The 18,899-nt window shown below is 51.3% G+C and overlaps 1 protein-coding gene across 5 annotated transcripts in view; it reads left to right on the top strand.

The window, feature by feature from the left end:
- Positions 1 to 411: 411 nt before the first annotated feature.
- AMMECR1 (AMMECR nuclear protein 1) overlaps positions 412 to 18,899 on the top strand; it is a 65,473-nt gene continuing 46,985 nt past the window's right edge. For 3 of the 5 annotated variants that reach the window (XR_012788433.1, XR_012788434.1, XM_075573462.1), the window contains exon 1: positions 414 to 703. The gene's annotated coding sequence lies outside the window, so the exon portion shown is untranslated. Of the gene's footprint in view, positions 704 to 18,899 lie in introns of all 5 variants that reach the window. The other 2 variants (XM_075573464.1, XM_075573463.1) reach the window with 2 other exon arrangements.

Below are 18,899 nucleotides of genomic sequence, written 5' to 3'. Positions count from 1 at the left end.
CATTGGTAAATGAAAAAAAAAAGAAGAATCTGGGGGTTATTATTAACAAAGATCCCCTGTGTATTTTGATGCCAATTCCTCTGTTTTGGGCTGTAGCCGTTTCACAGCTGTATACAGAAGCAGCAGAGGATTATCTGGCGGGGTCAGAGATCGGGTCATCATCCCTCCCCACTAGAGTTTTATTCCACCAAGGTCCCATGCGGTCCCCTGCTTCTTGCCAGCCTTTTCCTCCTCACTTTAATCCACACACCCACTGCGACCCAGATCTTTAAATTCAGCAATTCTTTCTCAGGTTTCAGCGAGTCATTGGCAGGCAGGGCTATTTTGGGACATTTCTCTCTCTCTCTCTCTCTGTGTGTCTCTCTCTGTGTGTGTGTGTCTCTCTCTCTCTCTCTCTCTCTCTCTCTGTGTCGTGCAGATGCAGCTTAGGGAAGCACAGAGAGCATGATACAAACCCGCAGCTAGATGCCTTGTGGAACCGTCTCGTTCCCCCCCATATCCCTCTCTCCCTGCACCCATTTATTTATTTATTATTTATAACATATTTTCCCAGGGAAAAAAAAAAAGAATACATTGGGAGTCACCTCTCGTTTTCAAGTATGTCCTGATCACTCCAAGGACAGTCCCCCAGCTCCCGTCCCCAAACCCTGCGTGTCCGGATCTCCAGGCTCCCCCGCACGGATCGCCGGTCGGTCAGAGCACGGTAAGGAGACGGGCAGTTTGCACTGCAGCTTTTTTATGATGGGTTATATATGGGGGTGGGGAGATGCTTTTTATCTGTGCCTGTCTCTTCCTAAGCTAGCACTGCTGGCAAGGCAGACTCATTCTGTAGCATCTGATCTCCATTTCTCTGCACTTGTAAGTAACGCTTTCCCCATTACCATCTCTATAGAATTTTTTCTGAGAGGATGAATGTATCTCCTGTGATTTGCTAGGTCCCTCACTGATCTGGTCACATACAACGGATCAAAGATATTGATCGGGATATGATGTATGTATGTATGTATGTATGTATGTATGTATGTATATATATATATATATATATATATATATATATATATATATACATACATATACACACACACACACACACACACAGAAGAGGTGTGTATATATATATATATATATATATATATATATATATATATTTCCAGTGTGCGTAGTGGAGATATCTTTATTGGCGGATTAAAAATGCCAGGACCACAGAGGTCTCCATTAAAATATATATATATTATGTGTGTGTGTGTGTATGTATTTCTGTATGTTCTGATTAAGACATTCATGTTCTAATTAACCACTTCATACACAGAGAAGACAGCAAGGGGTTATCCCTGTCAGTTCCCCAACATCCCTTGGCATTGAATGAGTTAAACCCCCGCAGTGTTGGGACCCCCCAGTTTCCTTCTTGCATTGAGAATTAATCATGCCATGTATCACCCCCACGTAATTACACAGCACAGCGGCCCATAGGAGGTGTGCCTGCTGGAAAGAGCATGACGCAGCACTCCGTGGTAGAGAGGACCCCAGTGCCAGTAATAACCAATGGGGGGGTACCCTACAGTTTCAGCGCATGCCTGAGGGGTGCTAGTGTGCCATGCTCATTTCAAGTCTGAACGGTGAAGCCTTCAGGTGAAAAGAAGTCCGCCTCCTGCTGCTCTTCCAGGCTATGGAATCAGCGGTGCTCTGTGGGACTCCCAGGCTCCCTGCAGGAGGGATGCCCGTCCATTTCCTGCTAGGCCTCTATGCTCTGTGGGACTCCCAGGCTCCCCGCAGGAGGGATGCCCGTCCATTTCCTGCTAGGCCTCTGTGGTCTGTGGGACTCCCAGGCTCCCCGCAGGAGGGATGCCCGTCCATTTCCTGCTAGGCCTCTGTGCTCTGTGGGACTCCCAGGCTCCCCGCAGGAGGGATGCCCGTCCATTTCCTGCTAGGCCTCTATGTTCTGTGGGTCTCCCAGGCTCCCCGCAGGAGGGATGCCCGTCCATTTCCTGCTAGGCCTCTATGCTCTGTGGGACTCCCAGGCTCCCCGCAGGAGGGATGCCCGTCCATTTCCTGCTAGGCCTCTATGCTCTGTGGGACTCCCAGGCTCCCCGCAGGAGAGATGCCCGTCCATTTCCTGCTAGGCCTCTGTGCTCTGTGGGACTCCCAGGCTCCCCGCAGGAGGGATGCCCATCCATTTCCTGCTAGGCCTCTATGCTCTGTGGGACTCCCAGGCTCCCCGCAGGAGGGATGCCCGTCCACTTCCTGCTAGGCCTCTATGCTCTGTGGGACTCCCAGGCTCCCCGCAGGAGGGATGCCCGTCCATTTCCTGCTAGGCCTCTGTACGACTCCCAGGCTCCCCGCAGGAGGGATGCCCGTCCATTTCCTGCTAGGCCTCTATGTTCTGTGGGACTCCCAGGCTCCCCGCAGGAGGGATGCCTGTCCATTTCCTGCTAGGCCTCTGTGCTCTGTGGGACTCCCAGGCTCCCCGCAGGAGGGATGCCCGTCCATTTCCTGCTAGGCCTCTATGTTCTGTGGGACTCCCAGGCTCCCCGCAGGAGGGATGCCCGTCCATTTCCTGCTAGGCCTCTGTGCTCTGTGGGACTCCCAGGCTCCCCGCAGGAGAGATGCCCGTCCATTTCCTGCTAGGCCTCTGTGCTCTGTGGGACTCCCAGGCTCCCCGCAGGAGGGATGCCCGTCCATTTCCTGCTAGGCCTCTATGCTGTGGGACTCCCAGGCTCCCCGCAGGAGGGATGCCCGTCCATTTCCTGCTAGGCCTCTATGCTCTGTGGGACTCCCAGGCTCCCCGCAGGAGGGATGCCCGTCCATTCCCTGCTAGGCCTCTGTGCTACGTGGAGTCACTCAAGAACACCCCAAAACTTCTGGGATTGTGGCCAGATGTACTAAATGGTGCTACGCCTTAGTGCACCATAGGACTTGTTGAAGTCAAACGGTCCTTACAGTACATGTGGCTGTCACCAACGCACCAGTATATACCTTTAACCTTCTGTGTTGCTTTATAAACATATTTACTTGTACATATGACATGGTTTGTTTTGATCAGTTAATGATTTTCCTTGATAATAAGGGGTCTGTGGCACATTGTCATGGGCTGGTTAGAATATAGGACGTCTGACCGGGTAGATAGTGATAAACATAACCGAAGTGCGACCCTCCTTACCCGGCTCTAAAGCCGGTCACGTCAGGTTAGTTAGGTGCCGAGTCTCTCAGGCCATCGCAGGGTGCTGGGTAAGTGCAGGTAAGTGCACGCTGGGCGTGGGTGAAAGGATGGGATAGCACCAGGAACTTTTATAAAACACAAAGGGCTTTAGTTACAGCCGTTACAGACTTCACAGGTACGTGTGTGTGTGTCTCACAGGTACGTGTGTGTGTGTCTCACAGGTACGTGTGTGTGTCTCACAGGTACGTGTGTGTGTGTCTCACAGGTACGTGTGTGTGTCTCACAGGTACGTGTGTGTGTGTCTCACAAGTACGTGTGTGTGTCTCTCTCACAGGTACGTACGTGTGTGTGTCTCTCTCACAGGTACGTACGTGTGTGTGTCTCACAGGTACGTGTGTGTGTGTCTCTCACAGGTACGTGTGTGTGTGTCTCTCACAGGTACTGACATAAGGTGGATCGCTACAAAACCCATGGCAAACAATAATACTCTGGGCTTCATCCCGTCCCCATCCAGGGGGGGTGCATGGCGTGGTTACCCACTGAAAAGGAGGGAGAGGAAGCGGCTTGCAGGGAGGTTAGGATGCAATGAGAACCTGCTGGGGGCGGCCAATGTGAGCGCAGGCTGCAGTATCGGGAACCTGATGAGGACAGTGGGGTCAGGCTGCGATAGGGGGTGACCCTATGAGGACAGTGGGGTCAGGCTGCGATGGGGGCAACCCTATGAGGACAGTGGGGTCAGGCTGCAGTGGGGGCAACCCTATGAGGACAGTGGGGTCAGGCTCCGATGGGGACCACCCTATGAGGACAGTGGGGTCAGGCTCCGATGGGGGCGACCCTATGAGGATTGTGGGGTCAGGCTGCGATGGGGGCAACCCTATGAGGACAGTGGGATCAGGCTGCGATGGGGGCGACCCTAGGAGGACAGTGGGGTCAGGCTGCGATGGGGGTGACCCTGAGGCGCTAACTTAGAAGGGGCACGTTACTAACTGGAAAACAACAAAGGATGACAGGACACATCTTAATGCATATTCCTAAACACACAAACCTATGTACAGGACTCTCAGCGAGGACCCCAGTCAGAACTCTGAAGAACCTGCTTCTAACTCTTAAGAGGCGGCTATATATACCCTTACATTGACATCATACGTCACATGGTGGGAGGGGAGTAACCTGAGGGAGCCCACAGAAACCATAACCCTTTACAGAAACTAGTAGTCCTGTTGGCCGCGAAACCCTTTAGGGAAACCTGGGTTGAAAATGATTGTTCTAGAGAAAACAAAATGGATGCCAAATCTTGGGCCAAAAAGTAGCTGCAACATCATCGGTTGATTCTTCCGATTGGACGTCCATTTAAATCGCCGTTATAACCAGGAAGTAATGCCGGTAACATTACCAGCAAGTATCTCTGGGAGTAGGGGGGCCATAGCAGAACCCCTGTTCCCATACTGTAAAGAGAAGGGTGTTAGGAAGGGTGGGCTGTGGCTTTAAGACAGGGTGGGCAACTGCAGTCCCCAGGGGCAACCAACCGGTCAGGTTTCCAGGGTATCCCTGTCAAAAACTGAGCCACGGATTGAGCCACCTGTGCTGAAGCAGGAATATTCCTAATATCTGGCCTGTTGATGGCCCTTGAGGACTGGAGTTGCCCATCTCTGCTTTAAGGGAACATTGCCTGTTAACAACATACTGTACCGCCCACTGCGGCGGTAACTGGTAACGTATGGCTGTCTTTCTGATTTCAAACAGGGAGTTTGAGACAGAAAAAGATTATGCGACACAGAGAGAGTCCTGAGTTTGTGGTTTGTTTGGGGGGGGGGGGGAGGGTGAGGGGATTGCAGCTTTTCAAGGCATAATGTAACAAGGCAAATTTAGAGCCAAGTTGATATAAATGTTCCCATCTGAATCTTGCGTCTCTTTGTGTCATTGTGTTCAGGTCTGTGCTCCAAGTCCTGCTTAGGTACGTCAGCTGCGATATAGGGTTAAAGGGTTAAAGCAGCAGGTTTTTCCCCTTTGATATGTGCATCACTACAATCCACACAATGATAAGTAATTAGCTAAGTTGCCGATCGATCGCGAAGATTCTGCTCGGAGGCTCACGAAATGGCTGGCAGTGCAGCAGAAAAGGACCAAAGATGCAAGATTCAGTTGGGAAGATCATGTGATCACGCAGTCACTAGATACAATTGGTGCACTGCTAGAGAGACGGCAGGGCTCAAAAAGGGGTGTGCCAGAGCCTGTTTCAGAAGAGGAAGGGGGGGGGGTGACTTAATGGTTGTCACAGCATTGTGTCGCATGTCACAGGGTTGTGTTGTTGCCTGACCACAGTCCCAAATCACTGCTCTCCTTGCGTCATACATCAGCTGCTCTGAGGTCAGGCCTCAGGAGACACAGTATCTCTCCTCATCCTGCTGGGGCCTGGGACAGAGTTGTGAGTTATGGGCCATTAATACATGCCCGCTTTATATCACATGCTCAGTGCAATATTATTTATATATACATGAGGAGAGAGGGGTGAATAGAGGAGAGTGAGGAGGTGTAAAAGAAGGGGGGGGGGCTAGCGGGGCCTCTAACACACTGGGGGGGGGGGGGAATCTATGGAATATGTTCACTCATAATAGGGCCCTGGAACAAATGTGCCCGGGGGCCCGCACACGTCACGCTACGCCACTGGCCCACCCTGTACGCAGCGCAGGTCAATGACAAATTAAGGCTAAAGGAGTCCCTGCCCAGAAGAGCTTGCAATCTAAGTGTGATGTCGGGAGGCTGACAGACGCACAAGTAAAAAGTGCATTATTAGAGGTGCACAGGGGAGGTCTGGGGGACACCGGTTCCAATGCTGCGGGCGCCTGCTCATTGCAGAAGATATTATTTTAACTCCTTAGACGCCCAAGTTTCCAGCTTGTTATGGTCATCCCATAACTAACTGGCCACATGGGTTACAAAAGGCTTATTACGTGCACATATCGATGTTATGCACTGCCTGCGCACACACACACACAACACACTGCATCGCCAGCGCTGATTAAGGCTGGTTTTATAGTAAGCACTGGCGCGCATGCGTCCGCGTGAACGGCATTGCGCGTGCACGTGACGCGCGAGTTTTGTGCCTATAGTCCAAATGGTAACGCGCGCAGCTAAGGGGCGTGGCCATGACGTCAGAAGGGTAGGCCTCACTGTGATTGGCTCACAGTGTCACGTGACGCGTCCACAGCGCCAAAAATACCAATTTCATGTCTTTCCACAGATCTGCCGCGCCAACGCTCCCGGCCGTGCACGCGCGTCAACTATATCAACGTCAGGCTCGCACATGCAATTATCATTGACGCGCACGGTAGCGCACGCTCACTATATTAGAGGCCTTATGCAGATTTCTAGGCGTTAACACTTATCCCTATCGCCAGCATTAATAACACGGAGACAATGCCACTTTCCGGTATACACACGAGAATGAATATCACAGCCTATTAATGAATAAAGAACTCGGAGAATACGGCGGTGATTGTGCAAACTGATCACTGCGCTTTCATTCTTTACTTTCATTCCCCCCCCCCCCCCCAGCTCCCCCACTTTTAGGAAATGTTCCCCCTCAGAGGGAAGCGTGTGAAGTCAGAGCTCATTTGATGCCTGGCTGCTTTTCCTTAGTTAGGGTAACCCTGTCCCATCACACGCACCATTTGTACAACACAGCTTCAGGTGCACATATGTAAACGGTCTCCCCTTACATACATGTAACCAAATGTTTCAGCCTTTGCGGTCACACGCGCCTGAAGAAGGGGTCCTGGAAGCTTGCAATTCTCTAGCAACATCAGTTAGTTATTAAAGGTACTCTCCTTACCCGGCATATGTTATTTATTATTCCTGTCTATGCAGATGACCTGTACTGGGAGGCTGATGCATGCATCCACTGCCTTTATATTTCCCTGCGCTTCAGAGAATGACCTATTATTCTAACATGCAGGTTTGCTGAATATTGCGTATATTTGGAGGTCTCTGTATCAGATCCGCGCCGCCTCCTCTCCGGGCTCTTCTGAGGTTTCTTCGTCTTCTATGATACGTTTTATAGTTTAATCCACGTCACGTATTCTATAATCGCGCATCACGTTATATATATATATATATATATATCTCCACACGTCATGTTATATATGCAGCAATTAAAAAATATATATATATATAATTGAAGCAGGGGGTCTGGAGCTGACCCCCATTACTTTCCGCTCCGGGGACCCCCTGCTTCCGGAGATACTTACCTCTGCAGTAGGTGCCGGTAGCTGCTCCGGCTCAGCAAGCAAGGCTTTCAAGTTTGAAGCTCCCACGTCCCGTGGGCCAATAGGAAGCCACACCGATGATGTCACGGCTTCCTATTGGCCAGGAAATATCTGAAGAGCGAACATATTGTGAACCCTGGTAGCCGAGGAGAGCGGCGACCGGGACCTAATTCGCAGGTAAGTATCTCCGGAGCAGGGGGTCCCCGGAGCTGAAATTAACAGGGTTCAGCTCCAGAGACCCCCTTCAACCCTGTATCTATATCTATATTTTTGAAACCATTGTATGTCCGTGTCTAGGGGGAATCTGATTGGTCCGTCGGCCGCCGCCCTCCCACGGCTCTCATACTTCCCCCCCCCCCCACCTGTGTCCCACCACCCCCCCCCCCCACGGCTCTCATTGGCCGGTGTACCTCGCCCCCCTCCCCCCCGTGTGTCCCGCCCTCCACGCCTACACCGCGTGCCCCTCTGAGCGCAGTGCAGCCGCAGATTATCCTCACTGAGCGCCCCTGCAACCCCCCCAGCCGCACCTCACACCCGGCCCGCCATCTGCCGCGAAACCTACCGGCCACACCCGGGCCGCAACCTCCATCCACACCCCCGCCGGATCAGTCCCTCACACCCGCATTACCACCCCCCCCTCGAAGCGCACCATCAGCCCCTCTCACCGTCGCCTCTCTCCCTGCCGCTCACCTCTCCCGCACGCCGCACACTTCCGGCCCTCGCCTCTCTCCGCACGCCGCACACTTCCGGCCCTCGCCTCTCTCCGCACGCCGCACACTTCCGGCCCTCGCTTCTCTCCCGCACGCCGCACACTTCCGGCCCTCGCCTCTATCCCACACGCCGCACACTTCCGGCCCTCGCCTCTATCCCACACGCCGCACACTTCCGGCCCTCGCCTCTATCCCACACGCCGCACACTTCCGGCCCTCGCCTCTCTCCCGCACGCCGCACACTTCCGGCCCTCGCCTCTCTCCCGCACGCCGCACACTTTCGGCCCTCGCCTCTCTCCCTGCCGCTCACCTCTCTCGCACGCCGCATACTCCGCACACTCCGCACAGGCCTGCACAACACGCGGCCCCACTGTGCGGACCGCGGCGGCGGCTGCTTTCCTCCTCCCGAGCCCGCTCTCCCTCCCCCCGCGGCGGTGCCCTGCTCCTTTCATTTGTCCTGGGCCCCATGCTTTCTGTTGACGACCCTGCTCCCGCCCGCCCCCGCAGCGGACACCCCGCCCCATAGTAAGTCCGCTGCCGCCACCCCCCCCTGTCACACCCCCTGAAGCGCTATGCACATTAATGGCGCTATATAAATAAAGACATACAATACACACCGCACCCAAAGTCAGCCGCCGCAGAGATAGCCGCAGGGTGCAGCCGCACCCTGTCACTAACCCACCTGCAGTGAGCCGCCCAACCCTCCCGCTTGCAACTGGGGGGGGGGGGGAGAATCAACCCTCCCGCCCCCCAGTGACACACTGCTGCCGAGCTCTGAAGGAAGGGGGGGGGGAAATCACTAACCAAAGGTGAGCAACCGCCGCTAACCTCTGAAGGGGGGGAGATTCGAACCCGCCCACCGAGGGAGACGCCGCCTAGCTGTGAAGGGGGGGGGTAATCCCAACCCTCCCGGCCACCCCCCCCAGTGACCCGCCCGGGGGGGGTGGGGGAGGGAAGAATTGGAGATGTGAAGGGGGAAATCGGAACTGTGAAGGGGGGGGGAATGGAGATGTGAAAGGAGGGGGGTGAGCGTAGAGCGAGGCGGAGCGGGAAAATGTTATCTCGGGCAACGCCGGGTATATAAGCTAGTATGTATATAAAAAAACATTAAGCTCTCTGTTGTATATACAGTATGCACCACAGCACCCTCTGCATGTTTCTGCAAGGACGGTAAATCCCGAGGCTGAAGTGAACGAATGACAATACATTACGTATAGCTTTAAAGCAAAAAAAAAATGCATGTATCAGTATTTTAATGTCTCCACAGTAACCAAATAATTATAATTGTTTGTTCTTGTATGACGCTGCTAGTTTTACATAGCAATTTACAGAGACAGTCCCTCCCCCGCAGAGCTGACAATCTATCATTTTGGTGCCTGAGGCACAGGGAGATAAAGTGACTTGCCCAAGGTCGCAAGGAATTGAACAAGGTTCCCCTGCTTCACACTCAGTGCCAGTCAGTGTCTTTACTCACTGAGCCGCTCCTTCTCCCAGGCTCCCCCGCTTCACACTCAGTGCCAGTCAGTGTCTTTACTCACTGAGCCGCTCCTTCTCCCAGGCTCCCCCGCTTCACACCCAGTGCCAGTCAGTGTCTTTACTCACTGAGCCGCTCCTTCTCCCAGGTTCCCCCGCTTCACACTCAGTGCCAGTCAGTGTCGTTACTCACTGAGCCGCTCCTTCTCCCAGGCTCCCCGCTTCACACTCAGTGCCAGTCAGTGTCCTTACTCACTGAGCCGCTCCTTCTCCCAGGCTCCCCTGCTTCACACTCAGTGCCAGTCAGTGTCTTTACTCACTGAGCCGCTCCTGCTTTGAAGTGTTTTTACAACCTTCTCCTAATCTCTTGTGTGATGACTGTTTGTTTATACTGGTGATTCGTTTTGTTTGGTTTGACAGGTTTTAATAGATAAAAGGGAAGCACAATAATTAAAATGTAAAAGGTGCAGTCCCCTGTGCACATTTGCTATTTAAAGGTTTCTTCCCCTTACTGTACTGTACGTTCACCTCGGAGTTTTATCCCTGACAAATAAGATGAAACTGGAGTTACTATGGTTTCCAAGCCGCCTACCACTTAGGGACATGATCCAAGGAGCTCAGGGAGAAGACAGTTTATCTGATAAGACCCTTTGTAGTCTGCATGGGAAACAGTCTGCTGGAGTAAATAAAAAATTACAAATACATTTTCTTTGGGAGTTGCGTTTATTTCTTAAGTAGTAACTTTGCCAATTATGTCTTAGACCTGGGGTGGCCAGCTCCAGTTTACTCAAGGGCGAACACCAAATCAGGTTTTCAGGATATTCCTGCTTCAGCACAGGTTGTTCAATCAGTTGGTCAGTCGTTGACTGGCCAACTTCTGTCCTCAAGGGCCACCAACAGATCAGCGTTGACAGATATCCCTGCTTCAGCACAGGTGAGGTGACTAAATCAGTGGCTCAGTCTTTGACTGAGCCACCTTTGCTGAAGCAGGGATATCCTGAAAACCTGACCTGTTGGTGGCCTTGAGGACTGGAGTTGGCCACCCATGCCTTAGACAGTATTGTAATCATCAATAATCATTCTCTATATGATCATCGATAGTGATCTGGTATAATGTGCGTGTGTGTATATACACACATATATACACACACACAAAAAAAAAATTAAAACAAGCTGCAAAGAAGCATATTACAGAATATATATATACACACACAGTGGTCGACAAATCACCAAAAAATCTACTCGCCGAACAAAAAAATCTACTCGCCACCTAGTACCACACGTGTGCTGCTTGGGCCAATAGGAGCTCGCCACGATGTTAAATCCACTCGCCCGGGGCGAGCAAAAGTATAGGTTTGTCGAACACTGTGTATATATATATATATATCTTACTATATATTTGTGAAAGCGTCATATGTTTCTATGTCTGTATGTGTCTCCCTGTGTCCCTCCCTGTGTCCCTAGCGGCAATCTCATTGGACCTTGGGCCAGGCCAATGAGATTGCTCCCTTGGCCCGCCCCCGCACACCTCTCATTGGCCTGAGGCGGAGTCGCGGGCCAAAGGAGAGACGGAGAGACACACACACACACACCCCCCTCCCCCACGCTCTCTTTGCGGCTCTCCCCTCACATAGGCCGCTCCCCCAGCTGACCATCCCCGAGAGCGCTCCCCACGGCTCTCACCACCCATAGGCCACTCCCTCACCCGGCGCTCTCCCTCACCCCCCACCCGCTCTCCCCCCGCTCTCCCCCCCCCACCCGCTCACCCCCCTCTCCCCCCCCCTCCTCCCCGCTCTTCCCCCCGCTAACCCCCCGCCCCGCTTATCCCCCCCCCACACACACAGAGCACGCTCTCTGCGGCTCTCCCCTCACACAGGCCGCTCCCCGTCCCAGAGGCCGCTCCTCCGGCTGCCTCCGCCTCTACCCGCGAGAGGCACAGCACCTCCTCACCGGAGCATCTCAGCCTCTCCGCGGAGGAGCCCGAGGTGGAGGAGGGCGGCGGCCGGTACCCATAGGAACAGGAGCGCGGCCGTGTGCAAGGTGAGTAAACGCAGGGGAATGGGTTATTAAACGCGTCCAAGACTCACCCTGCCCTTTGCCCCCTCCCTGCCCCCCCTACCCTCCCTGCCCACCTGCCCCTTCCCTCCTGCCCTTTGCCCCTTTCCCCCTGCCCTCTGCCCCCTGCCCCCTGCCCTCCCTCCCCCTGGCCTTTGCCCCCTGCCCTCCCTCCCCCTGCCCTTTGCCCCCTGCCCCTCCTCCCCCTGCCCCCCCAGCCCTTTGCCCCCTGCCCCCCAGCCCTTTGCCCCCTGCCCTCCCTCCCCCTGCCCTTTGCCCCCTGCCCTCCCTCCCCCTGCCCTTTGCCCCCTGCCCTTTGCCCCCTGCCCTCCCTCCCCCTGCCCATTGCCCCCTGCCCTCCCTCCCCCTGCCCTTCGCTTCCTGCCCCCCTGCCCTTTGCCCTCCCTCCCCCTGCCCTTTGCCCCCTGCCCTTTTCCCCCTGCCCTCCCTCCCCCTGCCCTTTGACCCCTGCCCTCCCTCCCCCTGCCCTTTGTCCCCTGCCACCTACCCCCCAGCCCTTTGCCCCTCCCTGCCCTTTGCCTCGCCCCTCCCTGACCTTTGCCCCTCCATGCCCTTTGCCCCACTCCTCCCTCCCCTCCCTGCCCAACCCGCCCCTCCCTGCAACCTCCCCCTGCCCCCACCCCCCGCCCCTCCCTGCCCTTTGCCCTCCCCACCCTTCTACGCCCCTTGGCCCCCCCCCCGCCCTTCCACTCCATGCCCCCTGCCCTTCCACGCCCGGGCAACGCCGGGTATATCAGCTCAGTTACGATAGTGTATGTATATATATACAACTGTATGCTCATCTGAATGTCTTAGGCAGGTCTGCAACCCCGCCTTTCACCATTATCACCCAGCATACAACACTTCCACTGCAGCAAGGGATTCTGGGAAATGACATGCAAATGAGCACACGGTGCCACTTTTTGCTTCAAAAACCATTTTTAACATGGTTCCCTATAGGCTTAAGCTTGCTGCATGGTCACAGCTTTGAGCACAGCCAGGGTTAAGGTGCATACCCAAAAAAACACCCACAGACAGCTGTTTTTTTCACCCGAGAGGGTTGGGGGGTACTTTCCCCTCTCGTTCATCAGATCCCAATTCACTTCAGTGGTTCGGGAGCATGCCCTTGGACTGTCCAACCGAAGTCAGACCCGCCCTCGGTACGGGTTCCCTGAAGATTTCAGCCCGAAAGCCTAGGTCTCCAGGGACATTGATGCCTTCCTCCATTAGGATTCAGGACATCCATCTCTTCCTCCCTCTGGCCCAAGGCCCGCAAGGGAGTTCATCACCCCTCTTACGAGGGTTGTGCGGGTGCACCCCAGCCCCGAAGGGCTGGTTGTTCAAATGCCATCCCCCCTTAGCCCGAAGGCTCAGGGGTTCTGTGGTCCGGGGCCTGGACACCACCTCTCAACGAGCTAGAGTGCCAAATGCTTGCCACAGACCTTTCCTACTGAAGCCCCAGATAGGATGGTACTGCATTTGGTCATAGCTGTGCAGGCCGAGAGGAGCACTCACCCACAGACAGCTGTTTTGACCTTAATGGGTCTCATCAGTGTGTTTTGACCTTAATGGGTCTCATCAGTGTGGGGTTGGTTAACTGAGTATGCAGAGAAGCTAAAGGATGGGGAAAACCATACTGAGTTAAGTTATGGTGAGCAAAAAAAAGTGACAAAAACCCTCCACAGCAAAGCAAATATGCAAATGTAAATACAACTGTATGCTCATCTGCATGTCTTAGGCAGGTCTGCAACCCCGCCTTTCCCCATTATCACTAAGCACACAGCACTTCCACTGCAGCAAGTGATTCTGGGAAATGACATGCAAATGAGCACACACTTTTTGCTTCAAAAACCATTTTTAACATGGTTCCCTATAGGCTTATTTATACACCAATGTGACCTTTTTCTAACACGCATGAACATAAATATATTTTCTGTAATATTCTTCTTTGCAGCTTGTTTTAGTTTTTTCTGGGATATGAGGATTTGGAGGGTCCATGATATCATACGCCCCGCCTGTCAGCCCGTCTGTGTTATCTGCCGCCTGCAGCTCTATTAAACCTAGCCAGGAAAGATCTCACGGCACATGTAAGGTTATACACCCAAAGGCTAAAACCTCTTACTTCTCTTTATGTGTTATCTCTCGACCGCAGATCTATTAAACGTTTTATTGAGCTGCAGGCGGTAGATAACACAGAGGAACTCACAGGCGGGACGTATGATATCATGGACCCACACTATAAATCCTCATATCCCATAATAAATAAACAGAACGAAGTTGCAAAGATGGACATCACAGCGTATGTATGTTAAAGCAGCAATACTACATCGCCCCCTTTTTATATTTTCTCATTTGCTTATGTAAAACGTGACAATTTATAATTCTGCATTCTTGCCTGCGGCAATCGTTTGGTGCTCCCGATATAAATCTGTCAAAATCCTAATTGTGTGCCTAACATAATGGCCGCCTTTCAGTTTCAATCAATCCTTCAGTCCGTGTAACTCAGCCGGTCTAGAACATTTGATCGGGACGTTTCGCCGCAACCAAATGACCCTTCGCCGCGACTCACCCCGCCGCCGGAACCTGCCGCCGCAGACCCATGCACTGCTAAGGTAAGTGCCTTAAACCCCTACCCTAAACCCTTACACCAACTACCCTAAAATCCCTACCCTAAGCCCTTACCCTAACACCAACTACCCTAAGCCCTTACCCTAACACCAACTACAGTAAAACCCCCTACCCTAAAATCCCTAACCTAACCACGAAAACCCCCTTAAATTAACCCCCAACCTAAACAGTAATAAAATTTACCTTAGAAGCGGGCTCCAGCGGTGATTCCAGCGGCAGAGGGTCCGTCTGCTGCCGAATGGCGGGGATATGGTCGCAGCGAAACGGGCCGCAATCAAATGTCCCATTCCGTAACTCAGCAGCTACAATGTATCCTGATATTACTAAGGTAACATTATCTATTTATTTTTTTACAGTTTGCAGCTCAAACTGCTGGGAACACTGGCAACAAATTATCACAAATAGGAAAGTGTTGCAAAGACCTTGCACTGCCGGGGAGGTGGGATAAACCTGCTGTAGAAATGAAATTTAAAAAAAACTGTCACCATTATCTAATAATACAGAACTGATTTATTTAGAAACAAAAAACATAAGATTTCACGTGTTTTGCTGCTTTCACAAGTTAGAAAAATGGCAAATTGTTTAAAAATTGAAAGAAAAAAAAGAAACACACACACACACCTCTCTAACAATGTAAATAAAACAATCAAATAGTCTAAAAAAAAAAAACAACTAGGAAATACAAAAATAAGGTTTATAATCTGGATCACACTGAACTCACTTCCAAGATGAATTTTTTGGAAGAACTGCATTTTAACCCTGTCCGGGTGTAAGCGTACGATCCGCGGGAGACTGCGCTATTTATTTTCCTGCTGGGCTCGGTAAATGACTCCATTAGCATTAGACCTTGGAACAAAGCGTTCGCAATGACGCGTCGGAGGTGACAAGCCGGTGTGAAATGAGATAAAAATAATAAGATTTGCTGCTGTAACAAACCTTGAGCTTCCGCTTGCCTGGATGCAGAACAGTGTGTGCGGGCCACGCTCCTTGTATAACACCCTCTGCTTATTATACAGCTTGCCTGGATGCAGGACAGTGTGTGCGAGCCATGCTCCTTGTATAACACCCTCTGCTTATTATACAGCTTGCCTGGATGCAGGACAGTGTGTGCGGGCCATGCTCCTTGTATAACACCCTCTGCTTATTATACAGCTTGCCTGGATGCAGGACAGTGTGTGCGAGCCATGCTCCTTGTATAACACCCTCTGCTTATTATACGGCTTGCCTGGATGCAGGACAGTGTGTGCGGGCCATGCTCCTTGTATAACACCCTCTGCTTATTATACAGCTTGCCTGGATGCAGGACAGTGTGTGCGAGCCACGCTCCTTGTATAACACCCTCTGCTTATTATACAGCTTGCCTGGATGCAGGACAGTGTGTGCGGGCCACGCTCCTTGTATAACACCCTCTGCTTATTATACAGCTTGCTAGTGAAAACACGGGCTGATAGCACAGCAACGAGTGGGGTTCAAATCCTCTAGATCAGGGGAGGCCAACTCCAGTCCTCAAGGGCCACCAACAGGTCAGGTTTTCAGCATATCCCTGCTTCAGCACAGGTGGTTCAATCAGTGGCTCAGTCATAATGAGTGAGGGCCCCTGACACCTTTAAAATGAATAAAAGAAGTGTAGGTGTTTTATATATATATATATATATATATATATATATATATATATATATATATATATATATATATATATATATATATATATATATATATATATATATATATAATGTGTTTTCAACTTTTCAAATATCCATAGTAAACAAATGCTTTGAGGGTTTTGTTGTTTATAACCATTTTTAGCTAAAGTCTTTAAATAAGACTGTTTGTCAGCCCTTAAAGTCAAAGGTATATTGTTCAACCTGTTCTGTTTTTTTGTTTGCAAAGTGCCATCCTTAGTGAAACCGAAAAATGCAAGTAGCAAATCTGCTTGAATCCCGTGTTCCCGGAGAGAATGCAGAGCATATTTATGTATCCCGAGATACAAGACGTAACAGTTACTTGAAGGGAGACAGGATCGTTCTATGGAAGCAAGTTACGCTGGGCATTATGCAGGGATCCTGCTTCCCAAAGCTGGAGAAGAGATCAGATCCATTCAAATAAACGGAACAAAGTTCTTCTCCAGCATCAGGAAGCAGCTTCGCTACATAATAGCTGAGCCCCACAGGCGCTTAACATCTTCTCTTGTACACTAAATAAAAATACCACTGGTGGTGCACTCACGTCTCAGACGGATCCGCAACCTTTTATTTCCCCATTATCGCTTAGCAAACAGTGCTTCCAATGCAGCCAGGGATTCTGGGTAATGACATGCAAATGAGCACATCTTTCCGCAATATTACAAAGATTCGCCCTTTCCTCTGTCACTCTAATGCTAAAACTCTGACTCAGGCCATCATTCTCTCCCTTCTCGACTACTGTAACCTCCTGCTGTCCGGCCATCCTGCCTCTCACCTGTCTCCCCTACAATCTATCCTAAACGCTGCTGCCAGAATCACTCTACTCTTTCCTAGATCTGTCTAAGCGTCTCCCCTCATGAAATCCCTCTCCTGGCTTCCTATCAAATCTCGTATCACACATTCAATTCTCCTCCTCATGTTTAAAGCTTTACACTCTTCTGCTCCTCCTTACATCTCAGCCCTAATCTCTCCCTATACACCATCGCGACTCTTGCGTTCTGCTCAAGGATGTCTTTTCTCTACCGCTTTTGTATCTAAAGCCCTCTCCCGCATTAAACCTCTCTCACTGACTGCCCCACACCTCTGGAATTCCCTTCCCCTCAATACCCGACTAGCACCCTCTCTATCCACCTTTAAGACCCACCTTAAACATACTGTAACGTTGATGAACATGATACGACCCGCAGGGCAGAGGTAGGGAATAATACACAGACCTTGGCCTGGGATGCAGGGATAGTCAGGTACGGTTCCAGGTCGACGCAGGCAAAGAGTAGTCAGGTCCAGTTCTGAGGTTGAGGCAGGCGGCAGGCAAAGAGTAGTCAGGTACGGTTCCGGGTCGAGGCTGGCGGCAGGCAAAGTGTAGTCACGTCCAGTTCCGATGTCGAGGCAGGCAGCAGGCAAAGAGTAGTCAGGTCCAGTTCCGAGGTCGAGGCAGGCGGCAGGCAAAGAGTAGTCATGTTCGGTTCCGAGGTCGAGGCAGGCGGCAGGCAAAACAAAGGGAAGGCATAGCTCAGACAGGACAAGGTAACAAGTACTTTGCACGAGCAAGGTTGGATAGCAACTGCCTGCTACTTAAAGGCCAGAGGCAGCTGCTGGCAGTTAAAGTTCAAAGTGAGGCTTACTTCCTGTGAGGGCAGAGATTGCAAGGAGGCATGATGGCCATGGTAGCTTCGGAGAAGGTGATGTCACTTCATGTAAGCATTCATCCTGAATATTTGGACAGATCCCTTATACACACCTGCTTAACGAAGAATATGAGTAACCCCGTGGCTGATAATTTACACCGCATACATAAACCTTGGCCCCGCACGGAGCTGGAAATAGCGCTGTTCTGTTTAGAGCATGGAGACTTTGATTTCTATAGCAGGCTTTAGCACACCTCCCCAGCAGTGCAAGATCTTTGCAACCCTTTCCTCTTTGTGATCATTTGTTGCCAATGTTCCCAGCATTTTGAGCTGCAAACTGTAACGACAATGTTACCTTAGTAATATCAGGAAACATTGTAGCTGCTGAGTTACACTGACAGAAGTAAGGACGTAATTGTATCTTTATATTCTTTTTTCTATGTGTTATAGATAATATGGTGACTTGAGCCTCCATCCAGTAGGTGTCGCTGTGATCGGCAGATGGATTGAGGCTTGCCTCATCCAATCTTCTTTGTACCGCAGACTTCGCGCCAAATCAGCGTTGCGTCATTTCCGCCTGGGGGCTGATGTTATGTTATATTAACTACCTATTACAACAGAGAAATACACTCTTTCAAAAAGTGCGAAACGCGTCAGAATGACTGACCTGTTTTCCATGTTGGCACCAGACTAAATAAAGGTGCTTTTAATTTAGCCTTTATTTTGTAGCCCCATATTTTTGCAACGCTGTGCTCCGCTTTTTTACCCATTGGATTCTACACTGACTGAAGGATTGATTGAAACTGAAAGGCGGCCATTATGTTAGGCACACAAAGTGGATTTTTGCACATTTATAACAGGAGCACCAAACAGTTGCCAGCGTAGGTAAGAATGTAGAATTATACATTGTCACACGCTTTACATAAACAAATAAGAAAAGAAAAAAGGTGGGGAATGTAGAATTAATGCTTTGATGCTCCGTTTCCCTGCACGTGACTTAAAGCACTGTGGCTTGTTTTAATTTATTTTTACAGTGTTTCAACCGGCAGGGGGGGGGGGGCAGCACTGAACTATGCCCTTCCGGAGACCCCCAGACTCCCCAGATGTAAAGTCTGTGCCGGGGTCTCCTCTCCGTCTCACCAAAGTACGGGACAATAGGAAGCTGGAATGAATGACATGGCGGCTTCCTATTGGATGGCCGCCAGCGCCATCTTTAAATATCCAGGAAGGGAACCAGCACAGAAAACTGAGTATCGGGGTCCCTGCAGCGTGGTTCTGCACTGTAAAAAACGTATTTCAATCAC

Source organism: Ascaphus truei, chromosome 16 (genome assembly GCF_040206685.1).
Source record: "Ascaphus truei isolate aAscTru1 chromosome 16, aAscTru1.hap1, whole genome shotgun sequence".
Taxonomy (NCBI): Eukaryota; Metazoa; Chordata; class Amphibia; order Anura; family Ascaphidae; genus Ascaphus; species Ascaphus truei.
This window is presented reverse-complemented; position numbering and strand designations above follow the sequence as displayed.